General features: G+C 44.2%; 1 long non-coding RNA gene across 2 annotated transcripts in view; it reads left to right on the top strand.

Moving 5' to 3' along the window:
* The window catches only part of LOC141004516 (uncharacterized), a 70802-nt gene that overhangs the window by 24308 nt on the left and 28024 nt on the right, over nt 1-18470 (top strand). Inside the window, exon 1 of one of the 2 annotated variants that reach the window (XR_012179820.1) lies at nt 3477-3583. The exons of the other annotated variant lie outside the window; for it this stretch is intronic. This is a non-coding gene — a long non-coding RNA (uncharacterized lncRNA). Of the gene's footprint in view, nt 1-3476; nt 3584-18470 lie in introns of those variants that run through there. 2 annotated transcript variants of the gene reach the window in all.

Genomic DNA, 18470 nt, shown 5'->3' with positions numbered 1-18470 from the left:
TTAAAGCAAAAAAGCTCCAGTTCATTGTTGCCATAATATGCATCTGACACGTTGAACTAACAGCTGTAGACTAAGTTTAACTCACCTTCTACATCTGAATCATGACCTGAAGTTCATCTCTCGTCTATAAAAATCTTTCCATACATAAATCTTGTTGTTCTACGTCAGTCTGGATTTATCTCTTGTCTCTTTCTTCTCGTCTCCTTTGCTGTTGCTTGCTGCAGTATGTGCTACCCCCCCACCTCCTCCTCTCCACCTCCTCCCCTCCTCCTCCTCCTCTCCACCTCCTCCCCCTCACCTCCTCCTCCCCGCTGGGAGATGGTGAGTGAGTGATTTGGTGGAGGTGTGTTGGGGGGAGAGGCACGCAGCATGAAAAAGACATCAGAGGGAGATTTCCCTGTTTGTCTCCGTGATTCATCTCTCACACACATGCAGCGATACGGGGGCGGGGCGGACACCTGTAGCTCCCCGCAGAGCAATGAACTCTGGGAGAAATGAGACGCAGACGGCGAGGGAGACGATACAAAGACGAGAAAATGGCGTTCGGTACAACAGTTATGGTGATGAGGGTGAATCCAGGACACACGGCCGCCTTTTGTGTGTGTGTGTGTGTGTGTGTCGTGCTTTTTTTTAGAAGGCTTTGTCGGCTCTTTGTGTTTTACTGTTATTCATTTCCTTATTCCCCTGATGTCTTCTGCTTCTCACAATAATTGCAAATATGAAATGAGCATGATTACCATAAACACATCAGTACGATGAGACAATAAGTGGATCAGCTGAGGACACATCGACTCGGTGCTCCTACAGACTCGTCACCGGCTGTAAAAGTTTCTTTTCACGGCCGCTTTTGAACTCGACCTTCAGGAGAATGTGATATACGGTGAAGCGTGGAAAAAGGCTTCTGCTGCTGTATTTAAGTGACTCATAGCTCAGTTTGACTCGGTTCATACATGCTGCTGAGGATAAAGGTCGATCTCGGGTCGGGTAATCTGCAGAACGAGGCTGTTCACTTCAGCTCGTCTCGACTTGATCATGTGGACTTTTATTCTTTCAAGGAGACGTGAGCGGCGGCTGAAGCACATTTATCTGTTGCTGGGATGATAAGGAGCGACTTGTCAGCAGTAAAGCAGACACAGAGCAACATTATCATTCGATGAAATAATCATGACTCAAGGTCCACTTACTACCTTCACACATGGCAAAATTAATCTGGCCCAGTGTCCCAGAGTAGAGCCAGGTCCAATCAAGAGTGCGGGTTAGGGTTCAGCGATTGGACGAATATATCGTCTATCAGCGATCGGCTCAACCCATCGCCGGCTGATGTGTTGGAGCTGATATTTAAAATAAACTAATGGTGCGCCTCCTTTAAAAATTTCACTCAATAAATGATTAACCTGCAAGCATCCAAACAGACGAACAGTCAACAGACAGTTTCACTGAACGACCTGATTAGCTCCATAGATGTCCATGTATCGGGAGTTAATTGACTTCCTGTAGCCAATCAGAATCAGGTATTCAAGCTGAGCATGGTGTAAACGTTAATGTCGAACAGTTTGGGGAGTAATTATACTGATGTCCTTATTTTCTCTTCTAAATGAAACCTCTTGGAGGTAGAAACCAAAAAGATCCTTTAAGACGTGTCAACCATCGGCAGGAGATGTCAGCGTGTGATTGGACGGTTGGAGTTCACACGCTGTGAATGGATCCAGGAGGTGGATGATGCAGATAACTTGGCACAACCTGCTGCGACTTCGTGTGTCTCAGTCTTTTTATGATTCCTGGTAACATCTGAATGCGTCAGTCCGTGGGCATGTGTGAGAAACACTGTGGATGTGCATCAGTTTCCTGGAGAATTGGTATTTGAATGCATCATGCTGTGGAGTGTGTGTGTGTGTGTGTGTGATCCAGGTGGTGGGAGTGTGTCAGTGAGTTCAGAGCTAAATGTGAAGTGAGAAGTCGATGGCGGCGAGTCATGGATGCGGCGAGGATGCAGGTCACATCTGAAGTTATATAATGTTGACTTCACTGTGAGAAGCTCCGAGATGAAAACAGCACACAGAGTTTCTCCTTCTGAAGCAGCTCACAGCTCACCTGGCCAGCATGACTCACCTTAATGACCAGAGAATATCATATAAACATCACTGTAACTGGGTGATTGACGGCTCCTGCAGCTGATCTGAGCTTTAAATGATAAGAAACAAATATCTTTGCTCACCTTGCTGGCGTCTCTCTGTGCAGGTTTGGTTTGTCCAGGTTTTGAGATGTATCTAACCGCAGCTTCACCTCAGCATCAAAATGTCAGCAGTGTGTAAACACAGCTGAAGCATCCACCCGTTCAATCCTCATCGACTCCAAACCTCCCAAACCAGAGGTCACTGAAAGGACAGTCGTGGACTAAACTTTCATCACCAGGCTGAGTGATATTTGAACTTGTTAGCTCCATGAGGAGAGGGCGCTGCATTTATTTATTTTATAAAGAGAGAAGAGGTTTGCACGAACTCTAAATCAATAATGCAAACGTATAATAATTAACCAAACCTAAAGTTTAAAGACACACTAGGAGCTGCCGTCGATATAGAGGAGCAACATCATCCGTAATCTGTTTGTTCTGTTGTCTTTTGTTGTGAGGTGAGGACACATGTAAACGAGGGCGTCATCTACAGAAATTTGGAAAAGAAATGCTAGAAATCAACTCGACCTTAAACGTGTTTTTTTGTCTCTTTTGTGTCTTTTTTTGACCCTCAAAATACGAGTGTAGGGAGTCTGAAACCATAAGCTTAAAAATAGTGTAGACAAAGAACAATTACACTTAATAACTAGTGAAAAGGCAACAAGATGAACTCATAAACAAAAGATGCTCAAGGCCGAACGTCTTTAGATTATTTAGACGACGTAATCATGTGTACGATTAACACGATTCAATGTTTAATACTGCGCTGAACATGGATATGATGATATCACGACACCACTGATTTAAACCGTCCTTCAAGATGTTTTCATTTAAAACTCAGAATCCAAACTAAAAATAAGAAATGACAGAAATAACTAAAGATAGAAAAAGACTGAGTTTAGCTCGCTGAGTCTCCCTGAAAAAAAAAAAGACAAAGAACAAAAACAAACTGAGATCTTTTGCGGCTTTACCGCCGTGATCCAGCTGGGAGCTCAGACCTGTGCAGAAGCTCCTCTTTACTGGGAGCTCTGGTCTTAAATCCTGCTGTCAGCCGCTGACACAGAAATCTGGCGAGACTCTATCACTTCCCCTCCACCCGTCCTCTCTCTCCAGACACACACACACACACACACACACACACACACACACACACACACACACACACACACACACACACACACACCCACAACTTTCCCAGAGGTGCAACACAATGAAATAGTGTGATTATGTTGAATCCCTGTCAGTGACTCGGTCCAACCCAGTAATCTTCTCATTCTGGCAGCGGTTCCTGACTCTCTGCCACAGATCCACTCAGAGCAGAGCCAGACGAATATCAATAACTGAAGGGATTCATCAGGCATCTGCCCGCAAGCTCTGAGGACTGACTCACCGGTACCTGCTGTACAAAACCAGGTCAGTGTGAGTCCACTGACCCGGATATACTCAGTGCCTCAATAGATTATGAGGGATGATCATCGGTTATCTGTAGGTTTGAAAAGGTTTGGCAAGGTTAAAGAAAATTCAGGTTTCTGTTTGATGCCTGAAATCACGTCTGTGGTTAACACAAGATCATTTCACGTTTTGTTCTACGACATAAGATACCTGTGTGTATACCTCACACGTGAATTATAAAGTGTTTACGTGTGTTAAAAACGGTTAGCGGTTGCTAACAAGCGTCTGAATGAGACTACAGAGGTTGTCGGGACATTAAACGTCCTCACAGCGAACACGGAGACTCATCTGCTCACTAGTCCGTCTTTACAGGCCCACTTTAGTTACACACTGTTCTAACTCTGACTTTACAACTTGTGCATAGATCAGTTTATAGTAAAGTGTGTACAGGAAGCTTAGTAGCCAAGTCATGAAAGTGGTGTTCGTCTGTGGAGATTATCTCACTGAACAAAAACACAAATATCCCAAAATCACAAATGATTCCTTCTCTCATCGTCTTTTAGTCGTCGTCTTTACCAATATGCAAACTTTACCATCATAAATATGTGAAATATTTCTGACATTTAGAGCCAGATGTCGATCAAACATCGTGTCTGCAGAGGTTCCCTTCAGCCCAAAAGAAAGAAAAGGTCAAACCCTTTCCGGTTTGGTTTTATTAAAACTCTTAATTAGTCATCAGTGGTCGTGTTGAACGGCAGTTTGTGATTGAATAGACTTCAAACCCAAAAACACACTTTGTATAAGGACCTTATGTTGAGCGTCACCGCTCTCATCCACCAGTCTCACAAAACCAAAGAAAGGAGGAAGGCAGAGGACATTTACATGATGCATTTAAGCAAGATACTAATTTTTACCTTTTAAAACAAAGTCTTTACTACTTTACAATATGATACAATAAACATTATAACTCAGTCAGTAGCGTTCAGACTCCACAGGAGACACACATGCAGCGCCAGACTGCTGCAAGAGAGATGAGATGACTTCCTGCTCACTGACATGTTTATAATACCTGAACTGTAGTGTGTGTGCGTGTGCGTGTGTGTGTGTGTGTGTGTGTTTGGTCATACATACCAGAGACTACAGGTCTGCTGGGAAGTGTGAAACAGACACGAGCCAGAGAGACAGACGCAGATGTAAATAATGTAAATAATGTTGGTCGATGTAGAAAAATGAAAATCAGAAAGGAGGAGTGACTGAGTGAAGGCCAGAGAAGTGAAGGAGGGTGATGAAGAGACAGAAAGAGACGGTTGTAAAGAGAAAAATGCAGAAGACGTCTTTTGGAGACGTTGAAACTATTTTCCACACAGCAAACTTCCAAGTGTGTGTGTGTGTGTGTGTGTGTGTGTGTGTGTGTGTGTGTGTGTGTGTGTGTGTGTGTGTGTGTGTGTGTGTGTGTGTGTGTGTGTGTGTGTGTGTGTGTGTGTTGGTCCTGACGATCTGCTGAATATTTTGCGTATGAATTGTTGAAACTTTTAAAATAAAGTAAAAACTTTTTGAACTTTTTCAATTTAATTTCCCTCATTTAACTCGAATCCTTTAAAGGAGCAGTCCGTAGTTCTGATGAAGAAATGTTAATGAGCAGAGAAAGATCTTCATTGGCTGATTTTTTTTTCTTCTTTTTTCTGCCTCTCTTTGTTTTCATGACTGAATAAACTGAATAAACAAACTGACCTTAAAGGACAACACAGTTTATACTGTTTTACTTTGTTTATATGTGGCGGACCCTGCCACCTCTCTAGCTTCAGACAGTGTTCTGGGACCTTATTCTCCTCTGAGACCAGCTTGTTTGTTCGCTGATGGAACAAAGTTTGTATTATTACCTCATTAATATTGTAAATATAAAGATTCAGAGTTTGAATTCCTTCTTACAAACTGGACCTTTAATGGCAATAATTCTCTTTAAGTGATTCAAGTGTTACACATAGAAGTGATGCATTTCAAACAGGTGATTCTGAGTCCTGTAATAAATCACACATCCAGTTATTTAATTCATCAACATCGACTCAACATTATAGAAAACATTAAATGAAACCCTTTACATTGGAGTTACGTAACAGAATTAGTGATTCTTGTCTCGAGTGAACATTAACCTCTGAGTTCACAGTTCATGGCGGGACACTGACCTCCACTGTGTCACCTCTCTGTTAGTTCACTGCCATTCAGAGCGGAGTTTGATGTCTCACATGACCGGCCGGGCGCAGAGTCCCAGTAGGAGCAGCAGGACTGCCAGTACGACTAATGACTATCAGCTGACTGCTTCTTTTCACCACGCTGACAGACAGACAGACATTTTCACTGGGCGGACAATGAGCTGAGTGACTGTCCTCAGTGTTCGGACTCATGCAGGGACCATGTGAGGCTCAGCTGATGCCAGCTATAACTGAACTGCTTGGTTTATAAAGGAAAATGGGCAGCTGGCAAGCCTTTACTACTTCAACTGTTTTTCCAGCCTGGTGGCTGATGGGAAGACGGAGAGGACACAAGTATGTGGTGAAGCAGAACAAGCCATGAGGTAAAGTCCAGCAGTCAGCTTATTTTCTGGTTCCCCAGAGAGTGACGAGCCTGATTAGTTCCAGGTTTATAAAGCTTGTAAATATTTGGTTTAAGGTTTAATACTCAGATCATGTTTTTTGGACGTTAACCTACCATCCACTGAAATGATTAAGCTCAATTCTGGTAAAATTATTCTGGCAGTATTTCGGGCCGGTGACTCAACATTAGCGGCTACGATTCCTGTAATGATGTTGAACAGAGAGAAGCAGGAAATCCTCACACTTGAATCACAAGTGGATCCTAAGTACAGGTGTGAGTCTGATCCGATCACTCAGACCTGATCCTAAGGTGTTCTGGGCCACATTAAAGAACCACCTACCCAGCTGACGTCCTTTCACTTACGCATACACGTAAAACATAAATCTCCATTTGCTTCTCTGCGATGCATACTACGTGTTCAGGCTCTTTTACCTGCCGAGAGAAGCAGCAGATGTTTGTTTCAACTTTAATTAGTAACCTCCCACAATCCCCAGACTCCCTTTAAAAATCACACAATGTTTTGAGTAACTTGGGAATAGACTTCTGGGACAATGAGATGTCTTATTGTCATACAGTGGATCTCAAGAGATGAGAGAAAACCTCATAACTGTTCCTGCTGCAAACATGAGTAAACAGGCAACACACCGATTTATGCATTTTGTCTATTTCAACTCCAACTAGGAACAGCACCATCACCAGACTCCCTTAACAAAACATACCATTTTAAGAGTTGTTTCATGAGGAGAAACTTCTTGTGTGTTTGTTTCCTTGTAAAAAGTGTCAGTTTGTGGCAGCCTGTCTGCCTCTGTGTCTAAAGTGCTAAAGTCTTACCTGCCAACATTTAGCAGCTGTTTGAACACACTGTTTACACTGATTTCACCATTTACACTCAATTTATGAAAGAAGAAACATTTTATTGACGCTAAACATGTCACATTTTACAAATACACTAAACAGTAAATAATATAGGCTACTTCTTTGTCCCCGTGGAGAAAGTCCCCAGACTCCCTTAACAAATGTGTCAGTTTAGTGAGTTGTTGAGTTGGAGACACTTTATAAACTTTGTGAAACTCTGTCTCTGACTAATTCTGACTTATTTGGGCCTTCTTGTGAATTCGGCAAATGTTCTACATGAAGATATTTCTTCATTTGTGTAAAAACATCGTGTTTCTCACAGCGATGGACGGGTTTGTTTGAAAATAGAGCAGGAAAGTGAGATCTAATCACAAGTTGTCACTCAAGACAGGTTATAGCTCAAGATTCCTGATGCAAACATAACTAGCTCGGCACCAAAACTACCCACTACACACACGGGCAACATCTACAGACAATCTCCAAGGAGGAGGCTTCACTCCACCAGCACAAACATGAAGAAGTCCAAACATCACTCAGAGCCGTTCTGACAGTCCCTTTGTTTGAACAAGAGCCAGTTCCCACCTCTGAAACGACGGGGCAACAGGAGAAGATCAACTCATCCGCCCAAGGACCAGATCCCAGGAAAGAAATCGTTTGTTGTCAACCTGAGCAGCGCTGTACTGACCTCCAGTCAGCCCCCTGGACCTGGTCTTTCCTTTGTTCCAGCCCCATCTGTAAGTCCATTTGAAGTCGTTTTAGGTCCACAGAAAAGTCTCCGAGACGGAGAACGAAAAGAATTCTTAATGAAAACTGAGAGAATCAGTTTTTTATACACCCAAGAATAAAAAACTATTCAGCCGAGACACATCGCAGACTCGTACAAAAATTTCACTCAACAGATTTTTACGTTTTTATGTAATTGATTTGTGAAAAAGTGCGAGCATCTGACATCCTCATCCACATCAATCTGAGCGTGACCTCGGCGTGTGGAGGGCAGCGAGGCTGAAACAGACGAATGGAGAGGAAGGAGAACGGGCGAGGCGGCGAGCCTTTTGATGAATGTGGAGACAAAGTGAGCTCGTGTTGTTTCTCTGTTAAGACGCAGACCGCCGTGGAGCTCATTGAGCGGCGACCACGTTTCTCAGGCAGTGTTTACCCTCTCATTTATTTTTAATCCATCAATGGAGGCTCAGAAAGCTTCACCTCGAGGGAAAGGTCAGCGAGGGAGGGAGAGGTGAAGTTAAGAAGGAAGGGAGGAGGAGGAGGAGGAGGAGGAGGAGTCACCTGATGAACACATTTAACACGACACGCTCACTTATTCCACCAAGAGCGACGTGTGTTTTATTTCTAGTACATTTCCATCGTCTCCTGTTGGTGTGACTCGTCTATATTTAGTCTTCCATTCGCTCATTTCAACCTCTGCTCTCCCCCTCCTCTAATTTCTCCTCTCCTCTCCTCTCCTCTCCTCTCCTCTCCTCTCCTCTCCTCTCCCCTCCCCTCCCCTCCCCTCCCCTCCCCTCCCCTCCTCTCCTCTCCTCTCCTCTCCTCTCCTCTCCTCTCCTCTCCTCTCCTCTCCTCTCCTCTCCTCTCCTCTCCTCTCTCCTCCTCTACTGGAGGCAAAACTCTCCCAAATGGACTTGCTGTCGTCTCTAATTTAAGTCAAGTGCTTTCCAAATCCAGTCTTACCTCCCCGTCGTTTCTTACTTTCTTTCTTTCTTTTCTTTCTTCTCCTTTAATCCGTTGGATATTCTTGTTCTGAATTTTAAGCGAGCTCAGTCTGAAGATCTCGCTCTTTATTTCTAAAGGCCACATGTTTCACAGGAGAGAGATTTTCTGTCCTGAGGGAAAAGTTTAACTCAAAGCTTCGTAGCTCAAAGCCTCGTGGAAAATGACAGTTTGATTCCAGTTGAGTACTTTTTTCACTTTTTTTTTTAGGAGTGTGATTAAACTCCACATGACGGCAACAACAACAGTGGAAGTTTACCCTGCAGCAGCTCATTCCCAACTAAAAATCTCAAGCTCTGAAGTCACCAAACTACAAATCATGGAAAATCTGCTCTGGGTTTGGTGTGAGCAACATGCCTCTCATGTATCGCCTTAAATATATATATATATATTTTTAAATACAGTGTCGTTCTGAGTTACTGAAACACACACATGCAACAGGAGTGATGCCAACAAGTTGTGAGTCTCCAGCTCGTTAGCTGGCTGTGTTGGGGATGGATGGGGGGGTGACGGTTGCCAGTTTGTTGCATTTTGATATTAAAATATTGGTTCTGGACTGAAAGATTTCACAACAGTGAATCCGGCTGTGTCGACTTCGAGCTGAAGCTTCGACTGCAAACTGAGAAATGCTGCAACAAAACCTGCACAGAGAGCAGAAACAGGTTTACTGGGCGCCTCGCTGCCTTCAGCACCTGTCAGCCTCAGAGGTTTAAACCAGGAGAAACAGCAGCTTCTCTGCATTCAGGGACGCTTTCCTTCACTTCTGAAGGCGACAGCCACTTAGAGCGGTGTGACATTCCTCAGCCAGTATAAGACAGTTTCACATAGTTTCACTGTTGCTGTTTCAGCTGCAGTTTAGCAGGCGACCAGTCAGCGGAGCTCTGAACAGACACTGAGGACCGCAGCAGCGTCAGTGAGGGTCAGTACTCAGTCAGGGTGGACGCAGGTTAACTTCTGGCCCGTAACAGGAAGTACCGCCTTCTGTTCGACGATATATTTTCCCAGGAACAATTTGGTATAAACCACATTATTAATATAATGATGATGATTGCACGTACAGCCTTTTAAAGAGTGACGATGTTTTAATTATTAATATTTATTCACTGGATTGAACGTCAATAAATATTAAAATGTCCCCAAATAAATAAAACGTAAATAAAATAAAACCTCAAAATGAAAACAGTGTAACACAATACAATGTGAAGAAAGACTTAAAATGACGTCATGGCTCCACAGTAACATGAACGTCTCTCTCTTTGGAGCTAAATACACTTAATTAGCCAGCGGAGCGACCTGGACCAGCTGTCCAGCTGCAAACCTGGTGATTAGCTGCAATGTTTGGTTTGGTTTCTTTCTCAAAGACACTTTGACACAAGAAAAGAAGAAGTGACATCAAACTACCAACTTGCTGCATGAAGAACTTCTTAAATTTAATTTCCACTTTTGTTTGATTTGGCAGTTTTGTTGGAAACATTTTGTCCATAACTCGATCTTATAATCCTGTTAAATCATGAAGCAGACTCCTGCGTCTTTGTGTTTTTCTGTGTCGGAGGCTTTTCTCTCCCCGCTCTGCATCACTCTGTGGAAAACTACTGCGAACACTGTGAGCAACAGACACTTCAGTGTCATGAAGAAGTCAGCGACAATTATTTCATTCTGTTAAATATACTGTATTTAGAAACATATACAGTTTGTGGGCAGAGCGAGCAGGTAAAATTAGAGCTTCTCATCTGGTCACGCGCTGTTATGAGAGCCTGTAATTATAGTCACAATATGAAACCTGAGGCAAAACAGAAACATCACATCTCATCTGTGCGGGAACAACACTGTCACTCGTTAAAAAAAAATCCTCGGTCAGCAATTATGTCATGGCTTATAATAGTCCACCGTGTGTCAGCGGGGGCTATTTTTAAGCCTCCAGCATGTGGCGTATTAGTGTGTGTGTGTGTGTGTGTGTGTGTGTGTGTGTGTGTGTGTGTGTGTGTGTGTGTGTGTGTGTGTGTGTGTGTGTGTGTGTGTGTGTGTGTGTGTTAGGTTGTGTGTTAGGTTGTGTGTTTATATTTGACTAAGGCGATCGGCGGTTGAGAGGTAGGTCAGGGGTGTGCGAGCGAGTGACAGGATGTGCGGTCGGGCCGCTTCACAGAATCTGCTTAGTAATGTTGGTAAAGATAGAGCTGACCTCTCCGTCGCTGTCAATGGCCCCCCTGTTAACCACACACACACACACACACACACACACACACACACACACACGTGCACACCTGAATGGAGGCCAGTGTATTACAGGGTGTGGACGTGCACTGTTATACCAACACAGAGAGAGAGAGAGAGAGAGAGAGGTGCAGGATGACAGAAAAAGACAGAATAAGTCCTAAAATATTGTGGTGTGCTCTGACACACACACACACACACACACACACACACACACACATAAAAAGGTGCCTTTATGATTGTGGCTTTTATTTTATAAACCACTTCCTGTTTGACTGCTGTACATCTCATGTGTAATCTATTTCTGTATGAATACATGTTCATGCGTATTTAGAGCTTGTACAGTTTTAATGTAGTCGTCCAACACAACCGGGCCTGATGATCTCACCACACGGCCATCTTGTTTCCTTTTCATCCAGCCTAATGTCACTTTCATACAATGTATTTATCAGGTTCAACTATTTAAGCTCTGAGTTGAAAAAGAGTAGTTATTCTCACAGCTCAGGAGGTAGAGCAGGTTGTCCAATAGTCAGAAGGTTACTGGTTTGATTCCCCGGATCCCCTGGCTGCATGTCGAAGTATTAGTTGTTCTGATACCAGTATTGGAAATGCCTCCAATACTGCTATGTAGTATGCTATGCAGGTGTCTGTATTGGCGTCTATGCACCGATCTGATACCGCGTAATTTAGAAACGGGACCCTGCTACTTCCCAGTTAGCTCCGTTAGGAATATCAACTCTTCTTCCCTGCTCTAAAAGCCAACACAGGAAGTTGCGCTGTGTGTCATCTAGTTATCGATTATCTCCGAAACACTGCTACTCACACCAAAATAATCTAGATGGTTATGAATATATATGTGTTTGTGATTTTAAGTGGTGGAAGGTGTTAAAAAGAATAAACCTGACGGTCCTCGATCAGAGCTGTACCTGAATGTACCTTCAGAGGCTCAACTCCAACACACACACACACACACACACACACACACACACACACACACACACACACACACACTCAGCGGTCGGTCAGGTAGCAGCAGCTGCTCTCACCTCTGCTCCGGTCTGTTTCTCTCTGCTGCCAAAACCAACATCCTCACCTCAGCGGCTCCTCCTCCGCTCGGCTCTGTGGAAACAGGCTTCAAAGTTTCTGGGTTTCTGTAAGTGCAGCTCTCCCGTATTTGACAGCTTCCAACTGCATAAACATGTCCGTCGTTAATGTTTGCCGAGTCTGCAGGTTTCCTCTGCAGTCGTTAACCAGCGGTGAACCCGCCGGCCGGCCTGCCAGCACCAGTATGAAGTGACCATTTCACAACTTTGAACTGTTGAACCAGCCGGAGAAAGAATCGCACCTCGGCAGGAAGAGAAGAGCTCGCCAGCCGCCTCGGCTCTGTAAAGTCCAGATCAATAAAACATGAACTGGATTTCGGCTGTATTTTTCCATGAAATATTCACTTTTTTGAGGATGTTCAGAAGGTTAAAATTTACATAGTCAAGTAAAAGATCCAAGTCAGGCGTTCAGATTTAAGATGCTTCTGCCTGAGAATTACTGCAGATTCTCATCTTGTTCATTAAAGAGGACGACCTGAAGGGAAACTTTGCCCCATAACCTTGTAAAGTAGAGATATTCATATTTGATAGTTAACAATAATGAGATCATGATGAAACGTCCAATATACAGTTTTCATCATAAACTTGATGGTGCTTGTGGTGCCATAAGCGCCAAAAACAAAAACAAAAAAAAAAAAACTCGCAACACGTCGTAGTTGATGTCAAACTCGGCAGAAAGATGCAAAAAATTCTGACATGCTAGACTTTTCATCGGGGTGTCGTGGAGCATCCGTTATGTTACACTACACGTCCGTTCGTTTGTTCCCGACATTCATGATCAGGCCCGACGCTGTAAATTTGTTGGCCGCGACCAAATCGTTTGTAGTGATCCCGCCATTAGTTGGGTTAGTCAGTTAGCGAGCGTCTCCTCCATGAGAAGATGGACACTTCCTTCTGTGGTCGCAGTTAGGTTTAGACACCCAAACTTCTTGGGTAAGTTCGTCATTTGGGTTAACCGAAGTACGTCAGTTATATAAACATTACGTTTCTTTTGTGACACACGTGAAAATAAGTCGCAGATGTCTTCTGGTTTCTCACGGGGCCTGAGGAGTGTCCCCCGGGATGAAAGTCCCGTCCGTCCGTCCATCTTAACCTCCTCTCTGTTTGGACTTTGTTGCTCTTTAGGGTTACCGCCTAACAATTATCGTAAATATGGGTCGTAATAAGCTGCCTTCAGATGCGATTTTCGTTTTTTTTCCACCGTAAAAATCTGTATTTACAGTAATTGCTGGTTTTTTTTCCCCTTATGAGCTTTTTACCGACATTTATACAGTGTTTGATGCTGTAAAGATTTTGGGCGTCACTTAAACACACATTAAAAAAAATGATTTTCATGAAAAGTCCAAAATAAAAGTGAACCTTCGACATGTCGTGGAAAAAAACTGTACACAAATGGAGAGTGTGACTGTGTTGTGCCGTGAGAAATCTCATCATCTGCTGTTGGGTTGAAAATGGAAAGTGCAGGCGGCTCGTTCAGCTGGGTTGAAACCAGGTGACTGAGGCAGCATGACTAATAGTTGATGCAGCTCTCGTAGTCATCAATCTCACAGACCAATCGAGGCCCATATTCTCACTGAGCGCGCTCCAATCAGACCTGGAGTCCTTCTCCACAGGATGAAGGATGATTATTCAGTATTATGTTGTATTTATTCATGTTCAGCTCGCCCTCTGAGGAGCCGCGGCCCTGCCAGGAAAATCTGACCTCACAGCTTTAATGCTCTTTGAATCCTTCGGTTGCACAAGTGTTTCCTTATTTTGGCAATTATCTACTATTTCTAGTTTCAGTTCAGTGTTTTGTTTTTTTTCTCAAACACTTTGAGTTCAGACGGAGGTCAGTGGTGGAGCTGCAAAATGTCCAGCTGAGAGAAAATAGATTTAATTTTTAACTCATCAGAACAAACAGCGTGTCTGAAGTCAATGAAGCACGTCTGTATCCATGTGAGATGCAGCTCTGGTTTAATCTGCCGTCACCGTCATAAAACATCTGCTTATAGTTTGGATCAGCTGTGTGAAACCGACCTGCCTTCATTTATTCAATTTTGCTCGCACAGATCAGTGAGAGTGACCAGTTACATTACACAGCTATACCGGTGCAGAGGAAGCGTAATGGCAAATGGCAGCGGGCGATTTTGGGACATGAAACATGACATGAAAGCACCGGCAGGACTGATTGTGACTGAAGTCAGTGGCTGAAAACTAAAATGTGAACATGTTAAAGGGATAGTTCCACATTTTGGGAAATGTATCTTTGAGATGAGGCGGTTGATGGTGACGAACACGATCACATTAAGGTTTCACCCTGAAATCAGCTCCAGGCTTCTTCTGTCTGCAGTGACTGTGTGAAATCTTCTCATTACAGTGAGGTTGCCAGGTTTAGTGCCGTCATGTCAGTACAGAGACATAACCATGGCAACACTCTGCGTGTTCATCTTTTTTTTTTAAACTACTGAAGGTGTTTGCTTCTTTTCCTTGTGCTTTTTCTATGCTTGTTTTTTCTTAAAGGTCCAGTTTGCAGGATTTAGGAGGATCTACTGGCAGAAGTTGAATTTAATATTAATAATTTTGATTTCATTACTGTATAATCACCTCAAACCAGAAATGTGGATTTGCGTTGACTCAGGTAAAGAAAATAAATGACTTGAGACTTGACTTGGACCTGGAGAGCGTGCACACTCGAGCCGGCTAACTTTAATGGGGATAAAATAATTTAGACTCTAGACTTTCCAAATGTTATTGGACCGAATGGCTCAACTTATGACAGTGAAATGAGTCATTTTCGCGGGAGCTGTGAGCTCAAAGACAATTCTTCACTATTTTATAGACACGTTTCATGGCTTCAAGGCCTTGCGCTCTTCCTGGGGCTTGATCTCGACGATGAGGCCAGCCGTCTTCGGGTCAAGCCAGGAAGTTCAGGTCAAGCCAACCACGTTAAATAGTCCTCCTCTTCAAGTTTCATGAAGAATGACGAGAACAATCCGATCTTCTTCAATGCGCCCGACTCATTGAACAAAGCTTGTATTTGTTGCGTGTCCTAATATTTAGGTCATATGTGAAGTGCGACCCGTCACACTGACTCATAACGACTGAACAGATCCAGTTTTTTAGCGCTCAGCCAGCACGATGTCTCCGTCCCGTCTTTACTTCACACTTTTCTTAATCAGCGTCTGGTCGACTCGTCTCTGCCTTCTGCTGCCTCGTCTCCGTCAGGACCTCCGTCTCAAGGCCGTCTGCCTGAGTGCCCACTGTGAAGACCTTGTGAAGATAGGACGGACGCACACATGCAGAGAGATATCCACATGCTCAAGATAGTACTGATGATTAGCGTTATCAGCGGTGGTGTGCAGAGTAAGCGGCGAGCCTTGAGACGGATCATCGAGTGTCATCGCTGCACGGTCAGACGTGAGTCAGAGCTGAGTCAGCGGTTTGGCTGCAAACATGATGAAGATCGTTCAGACTGACGCGAGCTGCTGTCCGTCCTCGCTGCTGTCCGTCCTCGCTGCTGTCCGTCCTTGCCGCAGAGCCTCAGTGGTTTCAATTGGACACCTTCTGACCAGGAGGATGGTCATCAGTCCGTCCATCTGCTCAGATATCACAACATCGACGGGCCAGATTAGTCTGAATAACTATCATCTCCAGAAGATCCTTTGTGATCGTTGTAAGTTTAATAAGTAGTATAAATTGATATGTTGGAAAATGAGATCTATCACACAGAGACATTTATAAGAATAAACAGAACAGTGAGAGACAGAAGAGGGATGAAGAGCAGGAGAGAGACGGAGGCGAGCAGAGTTGAACAGTTTGTCAAACAGCAGAGCGTTTCTTTCTTTCTTCCTGCCACACGAGGCCTTATAAGGCTGACTCGCCCGTCTGGTCCGTGGAAGCCGAGGGCCTCATTAAGGAATTCAGCAGAACCAAAATAAAGTCAACATTTATTGAGCGTTAAAGAAAACTGAATATGAAAGGAAAGGAGTAGAGGATGAGGAGGGGGTGGAGGTGGACCCCGCCCTGCCAGCGCTGTGTTGTTATTTTTGGGAGCTGTGAATGGAGCTGTTATAGTTCAGCTGTGGGCGGTGTGTGTGTGTGTGTGTGTGTGTGTGTGTGTGTGTGTGTGTGTGTGTGTGTGTGTGTGTGTGTGTGTGTGTGTGTGTGTGTGTGTGTGTGTGTGTGTGTGTGTGTGTGTGTGTGTGTTCGTACATTGTGTGTGTGTGTGTGTTAGAGCGGCCTTCGTCTGGAGCGAGCGGCTGTCATGTGACGAGGAACACCTGCGACTTCAAGCTTTTAAAGTAATGGAGCTTCAGCGCTTAAAGACGCAGACAGAGCTGCCTTCACTGCTCCGGGCGGCGCTGTCCAGATCAAATGTCTCAATGTGGAGAAACTTCCACATGACGCTGGACTCAGATCCTTTAATTTTAATTCATCTGAATGTAAGTTTACACAACTGAAAAACCTGAAGATACATTCAGACTTTCAGGAACTGTGCTTGTTATTTTTTCTTCCTCGGCGTCAGGTGAGAAAATGGAAATTAATTTGATCCGTTTGTTCGAAATGGATGCAAGTCAAGGCTGTGGTTAGCCTAGCTTAGCACAAAGACTGGCAGCAGTGGGAAACCGCTAGCCTAGCTTCATTAGAATTAGAAAAACACCATCTAACAATCGCAAACGTATCTGATTTATAAATTGAAAGCTTCTTAAAAGTAAGAAGCTAGGAGAGCAATTCTCATTGGACTAATTTGGCACCATTGATGGCACAATTAGGAAAATCCAGGATCGCCACAATTCATCCTGAGGAGACCACGAATCTGTACAAATTTCCACAATCCATCCAACTGTTTTTTTTACTTTGAATTTCCCTCTAGCGCCACCAGCAGGTTGACATTTTTGGTACAGAGTTCATCCTCTGGGGACTGTGAACTGTCAGTACATGTGATTCCTGACAATCCTTTCAACAGTCGTCTGAGCTGAAAATGTCGACCTGCTGACGGCACAAGAGGAGAAGTTATTGGACCAACAAGGTCATACGATACATCTCAGAGGGATCCTCGGGGGGAAAATGACGGGATTAACAAACTCATTAAGATTCATACTCTGGGGACCAGGAGCGATCTGCACCAAATATCACGGGGATTCATAATTGTTGAGATAAAACCTATTCAGTCAGCCTTTAATGAAGCAGTTTTAAATCATACAAAACCCTCTTATACAAATTATTCACCACAATATTGTTAAGTGACCAAGAAAACATATATTTTTTTCAACTTTTAGTGTATTTCAGTGTTGATATATAAGCTCCAGTAACTCCAGCCTGATTCAGTTGGAGGAGACGCAGAGACATAAATCAGATGGTGATGATTCAGACGTATGCAGATACAGTGTGGAGATGTTCAGGCTGCTGTAAGTAATCATACAGCCATGTGCAATACATGAATGCAAATACAATTCAAATATGCAGCAGAAATGCACAGTATGCGAATCAGGCGCAGAGAGTTTACCGCGCCACAGCACGACATTTTTAAATGTGTTAGTGTGTGTGCATGTTGTGTGTACCTGCATGCATTCCCCTGGGAAAAGTTGTGTGTGTTTGTGGGTCTATTCTGCTTAGTGTGCAGCTCTGCAGTCTGACCACAACACCTCCTCCTCCTCCTCCTCCTCCTCTTCATCTTGCTCCCTCTCTCCTCTGACTCTCAGACGGCCCGGTGCCCTCCCTGGCATGCCCAGCTGATTCAGACCTCATCACCGCTTATTAGCGGGGTGGTAAATATTCGCTGGGCTGTGCCCGGGGTTGGCACGGCGGCCAGCTGCAAACTCATTATCACTTTATTATTCTCCGTGTCTGCCTCTAATTTATTCCCCTGCTGCTGCCACGGTGCTCAGTGCCTGCCTGCTGTGCCTCGAGAGCGTGCCCGGACCTCCTCCTCCTCCTCGTCCTCCTCCTCCTCCTCCCCTTAATTCTCCCTCTGCTGAAAAGCTGAGGCTGAGGGAAGATGAGGTGGGGAGGGCAGCACTGAGAGAAAATAGTGGTTATTGGGGAGAGATGGAGGGAGCATATGAAGGTGTGGAGGGATGGATGGAGGTGCAGGCAGAGCAGGAGCTCATTACTGTGATGCTGATTTGGGAGAAGGGGAGTCAACCTGCTGAAGGGAAGTGACCCTGAAAGCCAGTTGTGGAGCGGATAAGTCAGCATCCTGACTGTTTTTGTACTTTAAGGGCCTCGGCTGGAGGATGAACACATAATATTTTCTGTGTCTTCTCTGTATTTCCGCTCCATTAGCTACTGTACAGCTGTCAGTCAACAGGTAGATGTGTTCCCACGTCTTCCTCCAGCAGCTCAGGGATGATGATACGCTGGAGTACAGGGACGGAGTCACAGCACCAGTCGGGTTAATTATAGGGCAATTAGTCCTCATAAATAAGTAAATAAATTAC

Source organism: Pagrus major, chromosome 11, assembly GCF_040436345.1.
Source record: "Pagrus major chromosome 11, Pma_NU_1.0".
Taxonomy (NCBI): Eukaryota; Metazoa; Chordata; class Actinopteri; order Spariformes; family Sparidae; genus Pagrus; species Pagrus major.
The sequence above is the reverse complement of the archived record's forward strand: the minus strand, read 5'-3'. Positions and strand labels throughout refer to the sequence as shown.